The 12,649-nt window shown below is 36.8% G+C and overlaps 1 pseudogene; it reads left to right on the forward strand.

Moving 5' to 3' along the window:
• The first annotated feature begins 5,320 nt into the window (after window positions 1–5,320).
• On the forward strand, window positions 5,321–6,227 carry LOC132424411 (developmental pluripotency-associated protein 4 pseudogene; annotated as a pseudogene).
• The last annotated feature ends 6,422 nt before the right edge of the window (window positions 6,228–12,649 follow it).

The raw sequence follows: 12,649 nt of genomic DNA on the forward strand, positions 1-12,649 counted from the left end.
GTGACAAGGCCATCAGACAAGAATATCATGCCATGAGTAGCACGCCAAAAACAGCGGAAGAAATATTAAAATGCCAATCAATCCATTTGCTATATATCATGCTGACTGTAATCAAAATCAGTAACATACATTCTGTCTACTATGTGAAAAGTTCTATGCTAAGTCTGATATCGAGCTACCCTATATCATGATAATTTCTGTGAATCTTAAAACATCACTGAAGGTTTCCTGTATTAAATATTAGGAACACGTCCAAAGGGAACTGCTTCTAATTACTTTTCTTTGAAAATTTCCCTCCTCCTTAAACTTCCTCATTAACTTAGCTATTTGCTTCCCTGGTTATAAAAGCAGCTGAGGCAAAAGAGCCACATTTACCGTATGGTGATGAGTTTTACAGAATCAATTTTTAATTTTAAAATGCCTAATTTGGAAAGCAAGAGAAGTATACAGTTAAAACAAATTACAACTAATAGTGATTATATCGAGGAAAAAATTATCTTGGTATCTCCAGTGTCTTACATCTCTTACAAAACAAATTGCAGGTACCTTCATATTTAATTGTTATCTATAGATTTTTCTGCTGTTAATATTCTCCTGTAACAGGGAAGTTGGCAAAGATCAGTTGTGTGATATGAATCTTGAGAGAAAGGTACGGTTTATTCTAATGTTGTTTCCAGAGTTTTGAGGCATTTCATTAAAAGTAATTTCTAAGTGATACTCACAAACACATGTAATCACATATCCAGACACGTGTATCCACTAACCACAAATACACTCCGTAGGGTATGGTAAGAGATTGTGACTGTCATTTTCGATTTAGTGTTTTCAACTCTATGTTTTAACCCAATACATCATTTCCCTCTTAGTTGCCTCCCATAAGATATCAACTGTAAATCCCTGATTAAAAGCAGTGAAAGGAAAGTGAAAAGAGGTAATTTCTTCCATTAATTCTTTGGAAAAATAAAAAATTAGTCCAATCAAAAATAAGGATACATCAGTCTGATCAGAGCCCCCTTAGGGATGAATTTCCTCTCTGATAAAGAAAAGCCCCTGCTTGATTGGCTTGGCCCATTCATCCTGCTTTGAATGCAAATGTGAAAGCTTACTTCTTGAAGCTGATGTGGCCATCAGACAATAAGCTTAAAGAAAAAAATCAACATGTTCAGCATGGCAGAACAGAAATTAGCAGAAGTCTAGATACTCGATGTCATCAAAAACAATCCAACTTGGAACCAAATCCTTGAAAATATATTGTTATATGGGGTTATTAGATAGCTTCTTTGCTTAAGCTATGATTTCTCAGGTATTCTGACACCCTGAAGCCAGACCTCTTATACAAAGCAATATCAACCATTACATGAGCTAATGGCATGTAGCAAGGGTTATATAAGTTTTTCTTTGTTGTTGTTTTTATTATCTGAGCTCAGAACGCTTACATCTGTATGACTATTCAACCACCTCACTTGGCTGTCTAAGCGCTTCAAACTTAATATATGAAAGCCCAAAGATTTTCTACCTCCAAACTCACTTCTTTCTAAGTCTCCCCCACCATTAGCACTGTTGCTCAGGCCAAAAACCTGAGACATTTTTTATTACACTTTCTCTCAATCCTTACTTTCAACAAATAAATATAATTGTTGGCATTACTCAAAAATATCATCCAAATCTGATTATTCTTTATTATCCCAACTTCTGTCATCCTAGTCCAAGCTCTAGTCTACCCTTATCCTGCCAGTATTGTTCCTGCTTTCACTTTTAGGCGGCATGCTCCACACAAGAGCTAGGAATGATCTACTTCAAATATAAGATAGATCATGTTGCTTCCCTATTTAGACATCAATGGCATTTCACCACTCTTAGAATATAATTCAAACATTTACTTGGTCTGTGGATTTCATAGACGACTTCTTTGACTTTCTCTCTTTCTACTTTTTCATTCATTTGACTTCAGTAACACTAGACTAGACTTACTGGTATTCCTTGAAGACAACAATTCTTCCCTGACTCAGGAACTTTCCATTTGCTGTTTCTTCACCCTGGAGTGCCCTTTGCCCACACCTTGGTATGGCTTACTGCCTCCCTTCGTTCAGGGATTTGCCCAAATATCATCTGAACAGATGGTGTCCCTCAATGACCCTATTTAAAATAGCGTGGTAGAAGCAGAAAATAGTAGATTTGGATTAAAGTACCACAGAATCTTGAGACTTGATTAGTATTATTGAGGAAAGTCTCTGAAGACTTTTGCATCACACTTTTCTTATCAGTAAAATGGGTAAAAATAATGCCTGATCATAAAGTATGGCAAAATTCTAAGTACACATCTGCGTGAAAATGGCTCATTACCACAGTAAAGATGTAAGATTCTATTTCATAAGTGATTGCAACTAATTGGGAGCAATATTTCACTGACAATAGTAATGTGGCAAAACCGTATATACACCTATATTGATATGACACTTTGGATTTTACAACTTCACAAATGGTTATACGGAGATCCTCAAAATGATGACAATAAAAATATTAGACTATTAAAATCATTTATGTATGAGAACACTGAGCCACTATACAGTGAACTAACTTGCATTCACAGCCTAGAAGTATTAGATTTTATACTTATTCCAACATTTTTACAACTAAAGGTTTAATACCTTTTGTGTAACACCATACAACAGGTCTAAATGCCAAAGAGGAAGATATAAACCTAAATATTCTACTAAGATCCATGCTGACAAATTATGAATTATTGAGTAATGTCTAATGTGTTGATACAAATACTGAACCATTCCTACTTACACAAGGAAAGAGATTTTTTTTCATTGCTACAATTATCAAAGCAAAGAAATTGGAAATGGTTTGGAGAGAGTTTATAGTATTCTTTGGAGTTCCTGAGTTTGATCATCACAAATGAGAGGCTTTCACAGACCATAAAATTAACTTCCTCCATTGTCACTTGCCCAGTTGCACAAGACAACCTACACGTCTTTGTTAATTGGATGAAGTAAGTTTGCTATATTTTCCTTTCTTCCTCACAAGCGACACAAGCTGTGTGACGTTTTCCAAAGGGAAAACCCTCGACTAGATTCACTGCTGACAAGCTGTCAAAGCAGTGTACGGCCAAGGTTCCGAGGAGTGAATATAAGTGAACATTGCCACCCTAAGCACAATATGTAATCGGGAAAATTCTCCAAGTTACTTGAGTATATCTTTCAGAGAATTTTTTATACATTAGTATCGTAGGCATGAGAAATACTGTGGGGCTATTCAAACCTTATTCTACAATTGTCCAGGAAGCGTCAAGCTTTAAGTCCAATGATTCTAGAATATGCTTTTCAGGATCATGGATTCAAACTTTAGCACGTTATTATCAGAAAAATCTGCACACCACACCAAGTTTTCAGTTTAAAAATGTGTCTTTGTTCCTTGTTTGAATTTATATTGTGCAAGATTCTGTACTAGATACCAAGGAAGACACAGAGATAATTGTTGCTTTTCTAACCTATGGTGGTTATGGTCTAATAGGAGTGATGAGACATTGATGTAGATAACCTTATCTACATAAGGTTGCATTTACATATCTAGAATGAAAAGTAATAATTTCTATAAAAGCAGAAGAGAGTATAAAGTTTAGGAAGTTTAGAGTAATTATGACTCATCATAGATTTGGGGTTGTAGAGCTGGAAGGTAATTAAAGATTATTTAGCCTAGTCTCCTCATTTTTGATATGAGGAAATCAGAACCCTGGGTGGAAAAGTAATTTCTCCTAACTCATACAGCTAATTAGTAACAGAGCCAGAAGGAAAGTAAGTTCTCCAAGTTCTCTGTCTTTTGATACTTATAGGAACAGATGTTCACAATAGTTAAGAATAACAACCTTGGGGCTCAGTAGGGCTGAACACCTGGATGTTTTTAATATCAGGCCACCTTCACCACTTAGAATCTTGGCCAGCGTCTCATGCTGCATCCAACTCTAACTGTTCCAATGGGAGCTCTTCAGGGAAACAGACCAAAGCATCAAGAAAAGAAATAAAAACCAATTCTAGCCTTCAACAATCGAAAACAACATCTAACTTGTAAATTGTGTTGTAGCTCAGGATTCTGCCTCTTCTTAACTCTATCTATGACCTTTAATACTAGTGCCTCGAACCTCTGTCATGGTGACACATAAATCTGGATATCCTGACCAGTCTTCTTTCTAGTACCCAGGTTCATACCGCCTATTGGACAGTTACATGGAGATATTTAATCTGTACTTCAAACATAAAATATGTAAAACTGATTGCATTATTTCCCTTACCTTACATGTTTCTCTAGTTTTATTCCTTCTCCCAGTGTAATTAGAAATGCAAAATTCCTTATATCCTCCTCTGTGAAAGCTTCCCTGGCTCTTCTTTCCTCTAAGCTCTACCACTTCCTAAATATGACAAGTTTATTACAGTCCCTGGGGGTTACCATCTTCAATTATAAAATAGGGATTATAATTTAATTTACCCCCATAAGATCATTATGGTGGGATCATGGTGGCTACTGGATAACTTCTTCTGCTTAGTTATTTTTATCTTACTTTCTACATTTTCTATAAAGGGCATGCATTTAACTTTAAAAATAGCAAAACAAAAAACCTCACAACATTAAAGCAAAAAATATATCAAGAGCATTTGTTTCATGTCATTTTGTGATTATTTTGACCCAAAAGTAAAATATGCCCACTGTTTTAAGTTCAAAGCGTAATCACTGAATATATAATAAAAAGTAAGTCCCTCCATCCCTGGCAGAAAAATTGTGTTCAGCAAAATTAATTTCCTCTTTTCCTGGGCACACAGCCAAATCACTACACTGGCATACACAAGGTATGGTCTTGTGATAAGTTCCTAGCCAATAAGTAAAAGTGTATTGTGTCACCTCCAGGCCTTCCCATAAAAACCTCCCACATGCCATTCTCTGTGATCTTTGCCCTTCTTTCAGCTGAATTTTAATATCCAAGAAAACTTTGGAAGCCACAGGGAAAAGAGACTACAAACATGATCACCTTGAGTTCCTGAATGACTAGATGAAGTAAGAGATGGCGACCTCCATCATTACAGTTAGTGCAGAACCTCCATGAGTTGATAAGTGAAAAAAAAATTCACTTCTGTTGCATTTGAGTCATTATACAATCTGCAGTCTATATGTTACAACAGTAAGCCAATTTGAAATACATTTGGCTTCCCGAATGAACTGCTTATGGTAATTAGAATAGACCACGTTTTTTTCTGTGATAAAGAGAACCCGAAATGAAGAAGTAAGGAGAGTCTCCGGTTTATCAACCTTTAAATTTCTGAGCATGGAGAGTGCAGACAACCAGGAGTGCAACTCCACAAAGAAGGCAGAGGAAGAATATATGAGTTGCAAATTCCAACTTACATCAGTAGATGCCGAAGAGGGACAGGGGGCTTCTAGTAAACCAGATATACTAGAAAACTCAGCAAAGGGGACCAAAAGAAAAAGATCTATAAAAGATAACAGAACTTGCTGTCCACGAAAAATGCCACAATGTTGTGACAGTGTGAAACCTCAGAAGACAATGCCAATTCTTCCTTTACCTTCTATAGTGCCACCTGTCAATCTGATTCACAGGGACGTTGTGTGCGCTTGGTGCCAGCAGTTAAAACTCAGCACCAAAGGCCTGAAACTAGACGGATCTAAAGAACTCTGTGAACCTGCCTACCCTCATCAAAAAACATTCCTGCCACAGCCAAGGAGGCCAGGATCCTATCATCTCCATCGAGAAGAAAATCAAAGTTGGACAAGGGTGAACTACCTCTGGAATGTTCTGATAAACAGATGTCTTTTGAAGGGGCTGTTCCTCCTGAGGAGGAAGCACCTGCCCTTGAAGGAGCTCCCGCTCTTCAGGGAGTTGTATCAACGTCCGCCCCTGACCTGGAAGCTGTGTTTGCCTCTTGGAGCAGAATTGCAGCCAGGGCCGTGAAGATGGAGTTGGAGCAATCACAAGAGACCTGTGGGGTCTGGTGGTGCATGGTTCAGAGGAGAGTTCTCCCTGCTAACACAGTGGGCTGGGTTCATTTACAATTTCATACTGGACAGGCTTGGGTACCTGATAAATGAAGCAGGGTGTCTGCACTCTTCTTGTTACCTGCCGGCAATTTTCCACACCTCCACACCTGGAGGACAATATGCTGTCGCCTGAGTGTGTACACAGGAATAAAGTATTAACGAAAAACCTGCCGTGAGATTACAACACCAGTAAAAAGGGTACAGCTATGATTATAATTAATGATAGAGAAGAGACTACAAATCAACTCCACGGCGCCATTTGACAGCTGAACTCCGCTCCGCACTCTCCATGATTCCCACTTACAGGGTGCACAGCCTGCTTACAGGGTTGCATGAAAAAAGCCTGTGAACTGACAAAAGTGGAAGTGGCTATCTCTCCAAAGATTCCCAGCCCTAAGGGAGCAGAAGAGAAAGGAGATGGAGACATTTAAAAAATGCCAATTCGCTGAATGGAATTAATGTACTTGAAAGTGCGTCAAGTAAATTTCTACATTGGGCAAGATGGGGCTTATAGGCAAAAGTTCAAATTTGGTTATGTACCCCTTAACCAAGCATTCAACCTTATCATCACCAGGAATGGTAAGAGCAGCGATGGGTTTCCTGATGTCATACAATATATCACTGATAATATTCTTACCCCAAATAATCTTTTCACAAGGAGGCAATCAGTCCTGATTATGCCTCTTGTCTCAGCATAATTAAGTGAGCTTACCTTGTTTTGGATGGCAGGTACTTAGATGCACCCACATGTAAATATTCACAGAGCTATGCACTTAAGATGTCTGTATTTTACTTATACGTAAATTACATATAATTTTTTTAAGTGTCCTACATTGAATGATGAATTACAGTGCCTCTAGTAAAAAGGCAACTAGAAAATTTTGAAATTAAAGCTTTTATTTTAAAATTAAAAAGAAAATCCCAAATCTATAATAGTTTAACACAGTAAGCACTTATTTGTTGTTCCTACACACTTCTTGCCAGTCCTGGTTACCCTCAGGCAGATATTTTATATGTGTCAGCCACCCAAACTGTTTTTATCTTGTGGCTCACGTTTTCAACACAAGACCCTTGCTTGAATACAGAGGGAGAGACTGGTGAGTTTTAAGAGGGCTTTTCATTTTTGTCAGCTCAAAAGTCACTCCCAGTCACATTTTATTTGCCAGAACTAGTTTCGTGGCTCTAGGTAAATGCAAGAAGTTTGAAAAGTATAATCGTCTGTATGTCCAAGAAGGAAAAGAGAACTGGATATAAGTGAATACTAGTCATGTCTACCACACAACTATATCTATTTCATGCAAGCATATTCATAAAATATTAGATAAATGAGAGTCTACTATAGACAGTGTTTGACGTCCATAGTAGATGTAGATGCAGTGTTTGATGTCTATAGTAGAGTCTACTATAGTAGCGTTTGATGTTGTTTGCTTTTTTTATAGAATATATTTTGCAGATAACAATGTAGACCATTCTATAAACAAGGTCCTACTGTATAGCACAGAGAACTATAGTCAATATCCTATGATAACTCACAACGGAAAAGAATATAGAAAAGAATGTATATATATGCATAACAATCACTTTGCTGTACAGCAGAAATGAATACAACATTGTAAATCAACTACACTTCAAAGAAAAGAGATATAGATCATTTCTTCTTTTTTAAAAATAAATTATTTATTTATTTATTTATTTTTGGCTGCGTTGGGTCTTCGTTGCTGCGCGCGGGTTTTCTCTAGTTGCGGCGAGCAGGGGCTACTCTTCGTTGCGGTGTGTGGGCTTCTCACTGAGGTGGCTTCTCTTGTTGTGGAGCACGGGCTCTAAGCTCACGGGCTTCAGTAGTTGTGGCGTGCAGGCTTCAGTAGTTGTGGCATGTGGGCTCAGTAGTTGTGGTGCACGGGCATAGCTGCTCTGCAGCTTGTGGGATCTTCCCAGACCAGGGCTCGAACCTGTGTCCCCGGCATTGGCAGGCAAATTCTTAACCACTGCACCCACAGGGAAGCCCCAATCATTTTTTAAGTGCTGCATTTTTAAAATATGTCCCTTACTGGTGGACGTTTAACTTACTCCAAATATTTTCTATTGCGAATAAATGTTTCTATTGCAGTGAATGTTCTTTGGGTATGTACAGGACTATCAATGGGATAAATTCCTAGAAATAAATTTGCTAGGCTATATTTGCATTTTTAATTTTGATATACATTTTCATGATTATAAAACTTATAATTTCCTCTCAATGACTTTGCATCAATCTACATTCTTACCAACAGTTTATAAGGGCATTTGTTTCCCTTCAACCTTGCAAACATAACATATTAGCAAAATCATGTGAAGAGGGTATCATGTAATCTACATATTAGCCCATCATATATTTATATTTAACTAAATCAACTTTTCTCAACATTTATTTTATTTCAGAATTATTACAAATGTTACATATAAAAATCTATCCACATTGTGATTATTTTATTAGAATTCACTTTTAGAAATGGAATTACTGGATTCAAGAGTGTGAAATACTTTTACGTTTCTTAACACATCAAATTGCTTTACAAAAGGTTTTACCAATTTACACTACCACCAGAGTTAGATGAGGGCCCATCTTACTGCGCCTTCATCAATATTAGTTTTTACAATATTTCAGTCTTTGAAAACTTCCATACATAAGGCCAGTAATGGAATTTGATATATGCCATCTCTGAAATGACTAACTCATGAGAGATTATCTTGGCAGATACCGTTATCAAAAATACTCTAGGGGGAAAACTTCTTTTTAATTGAACATCCTTTTAAAATTTAGCATCCTTTCTCTGGGGAAATCACACTTCCCAAGTTGCATGTGGTTCTTGTGAAGATGTCAATCGTATAATCCTGATGCAAGATTCCCCTATCTCCCACTGTGGCCAAGTGCCCCAAGCTGTGCCAATTCAAGATCTTCTTTAATATTGATAGAACCTAGAGTAAAGGAATCCCCACCTCCTTTTATGGGTTGCTTAACTGAGAGGAAATGATATGAGAGCTGCCAGGGTGTATGTCTTATTTAAAATATGAATAATGAAATCTTTTGCAGAATGAAGTTGAGGAAAAATAAGCAAAGAGGAGTGCATAATTCCTGCCCTAGATGCTTTGTTTTTCTATAGCTTTTCCTTTTAGCTTCTAAACTACCCTATTCTTCCCAGCCAGTGAGCTTTTTTTTTTTTTTTGGTATAAGCTAATTTAAGTTCCTGCCATTTGAGACTGAAATAATCCTAACTAATACGTACACTAAAGCAGTACACTTAACTCCTTCTTTGCTAATTTGCATTCTAATAACCAGAATGTCATTCAGCATACACAATACAAATCTTACTAAATTTCATAAAGAAAGCAGTGTTAAATCTACAAGTGCCTCACAAGTAATCAGGGAAAGATTTTTGCGAGCTAAGTATGATTTTAATATTATTCATTTAATTGAAATGTATTATTAAAAGTTGCCCATCCTTTTTGAATATAAAGGATACTTTAAAATTTGATAAGCCAAAACCTACTAGCTTCTAACACTGTTGGCTACCTGTTTCAGAAGTTTGTCACTTGGTACTCTTTAAGATAAAAATGAGAGTCAGCAGGCTACATTTTGGAGTAAGCCTTAGACTAAGAAGTAGAGGCTTGCGTCTGGACATCTAACTAACCTCATTTGAATGACTTCTAGAGTCCCTCCTGGTCCCCACATTGTAACTAATACTAATTTGGTAGTAAATTTCATTTCAAAGTACCAAGTCTATTTCTAATTCAATCCAATTTATGTTGCAAGAATAATACATTGTCTTGATTTACTCCCCAATTCATATAAAAATAAACTAAACATTTTAGAAATCTGCTTTTATCTACTTCATTTAAGTCACAGTGTTGTGTTTCTGAATAGCTTATGTCAATTTAAGCATTATGTACAATTTGACACTTTAAAATTATTAGTAGCAAAGTTATATTACTAGTGGACCAGAGCACGTCTATACAGAAAAGCCCCTAGTTATATTAAAAAGTGTGTAATTATATTTTTAGATTTTTTTACAAGAACTCTGGTTTTAAATATCTTTTATTTAAATAATCATACCATTTGCTATATTGCAGTTGAATATGTAGATATGGACAATTTTTTAGAAAGAAATTAAATCAAGTTTCCTTTGGGAATACAATTGGTTTGCCTTGATATGGATTTCTTTAAGCTAGCGTACTACAATTGTGTTCTTCCTTTCTCTATTTTTCATTTCACCAAGTATTAGAAAATGAAATGATGTTACAACAGAAACTACTTTTTGCAAACAGAGTTAGAGTAACGGTTCCAATTATCTACCAGTTTTCCAGCCACATTAATACAATTCTATTAATAAAAAAACCCTGAGCCTTTCCTGGGTGCAAGACCATGTATCAGATATCACAGAAGATAAGAAGATGAAACAGAGGCAGCCATATTCTCAGGTTAATACACTGTCCAACAAAATGGAAAAATCCATGGAGACAAAAGGATTAATTCGGTCATTACATGTTTATTGAGCATCTGTTGTCTCCAGTCACCATTCTAAAGGGCTGTGAATACAGTGGTGCATGATGTAGGCAAGGTGTCAGCAGACAGGGAGTGTACATTTTAATGAGGGAGACATACACTAAGTAGTGCTAGGGAGTAAAGTGCGATGATAGAACAGCCAGTGACTGGGAGGTGACTTTACCTTGTATGGTCAGAGAAGATCTCTTGGCTGTGGCAGAATGTAAGTTAAGACTTGGATGACAAGAGTCAACCAGAAAGAACTGAAGAAAATATTCCAGGATGAGTGAACAATTAGTGCAAGGCCTCAAGACCTTTATTATAAGACATATACTATACAGTATATAGTAAAAGTAAGAGTATGCTAAGGTACCCTAGGACAGGAAGCTATGGGAACTCAGAGGTTCAAGAAGAAATATGTGGAAGTGGAGATAGGGGATTTGTGAAAAAATCCAAATGAACCTCAAGTTTCAGTAGGTTGTCATCAAAGGGACATGTGTGTCAAGGTCAAGGAATAGAACTCGTTTTAGAGATCTGCTGTATAACATAGTGTCTATAATTAACAATAGAGTGTTGTGCACTTAAAAACTTGTTAAAAGAATAGCTATCATGGGGCTTCCCTGGTGGGAAGTGGTTGAGAGTCCACCTGTGGTTGGGAGTCCGCCTGCCGATGCAGGGGACACAGGTTCGTGCCCCGGTCCGGGAAGATCCCACATGCTGCGCAGCGGCTGGGCCCGTGAGCCATGGCCGCTGAGCCTGCGCGTCCGGAGCCTGTGCTCTGCAACGGGAGAGGCCACAGCAGTGAGAGGCCTGCGTACAGCAAAAAAAAAAAAAAAAAAAAAAACCTTGGAATTATATCCTCGTTTCCCCCGTCCAAAGAGACTGATTTTTAATATTCATTTCACAGTCTGAGAAACAAAGATATATTCTCATTACCTGAAATTTTCAAATATTTGAGTGAACTCAGGCAACTACAACACAATACGAAGCCTATTAGATGTAGTTTGTTAAAATGAATACTTAAGGTATCAAAATATGTGAATTACTTTCATATTTTGTAAGTAGAGATGATTTAAGGTCATTTCTTTAAATAATATCAGACTCATTCCCTTGCATTCAGATATGCTTTCTAAAAGGTCAAAAAAAAAAAAGTGGGGTTTGTAAGATTTGGTGCAATATAGATGCTCTATCTAAAATATCGTACTCTCCTATAGTTTACTCAGCATTTTTTAACTTTAGCTTAATTTTGCCTAAAAACACAATGTAAAAATGTGCAGATACAACCTTTGAATATCGCATGAAAAAAAGTTTAAATGTTGGTAGGAGTTGAGGAGAAGATATAAGACCCTTTTTATATCTCTTTGCTTTGATTAGATTAAGGATGATTGCGATAACATGTTTTTAATTACCCACATCTCTGCCTGCTTATCTATCAACCTAACCACCAGCAAAACCAAATATCTGCAGTGAAGACACACAGTGAGTGGTCTGCTAATCTGGGCTCGGTGTCAGCCATGTCCTCTCCAGCACTGAAGCCTCAGAAGGTACTTAACATAATTTTAAGAAAACGTAGCATATTCAATGTTTCTTCAGTTCCCCTAAACTCCTTGTTGATTAGATCCAATTACAAATTCCCCCATATGATTTACAAATATCTGTTTTAAATTATCAATTTTAATTATTTGTGCTTTAGAAGTACTAACCAGGGAGGAGAAACGAAAAGAAAGAAATTAGGGAAGAAGCCTCTATTTTATTTCTAAAGAAAGTAATGCTGGAGGTTACAATTAATATTCCTTTCAAATATAGTACTTCTTTTTGAGAGGGATAAAAACACATAAGTAATTAATACACACTGTCCCAAAATAAAATAAAACTTTCAAAAATCAAAATATTTATGATGTTTTCCCAACTGTTTGTTTTTAGAGACCGGGACCGGTTTGCCTGTCTCTCTCAACTCAGAAGGTGATGTCTCACACACTGTCCTTGCTGAGTTCAATAAATCTGACACTCGTCCTGCTGAGCTGATGTAATTCACATCTCACCTCACTTCAATTTGTCTGAATTCCTTTGATCACAGTT

The sequence above is a fragment of the Delphinus delphis genome, chromosome 4, assembly GCF_949987515.2.
Source record: "Delphinus delphis chromosome 4, mDelDel1.2, whole genome shotgun sequence".
Taxonomy (NCBI): Eukaryota; Metazoa; Chordata; class Mammalia; order Artiodactyla; family Delphinidae; genus Delphinus; species Delphinus delphis.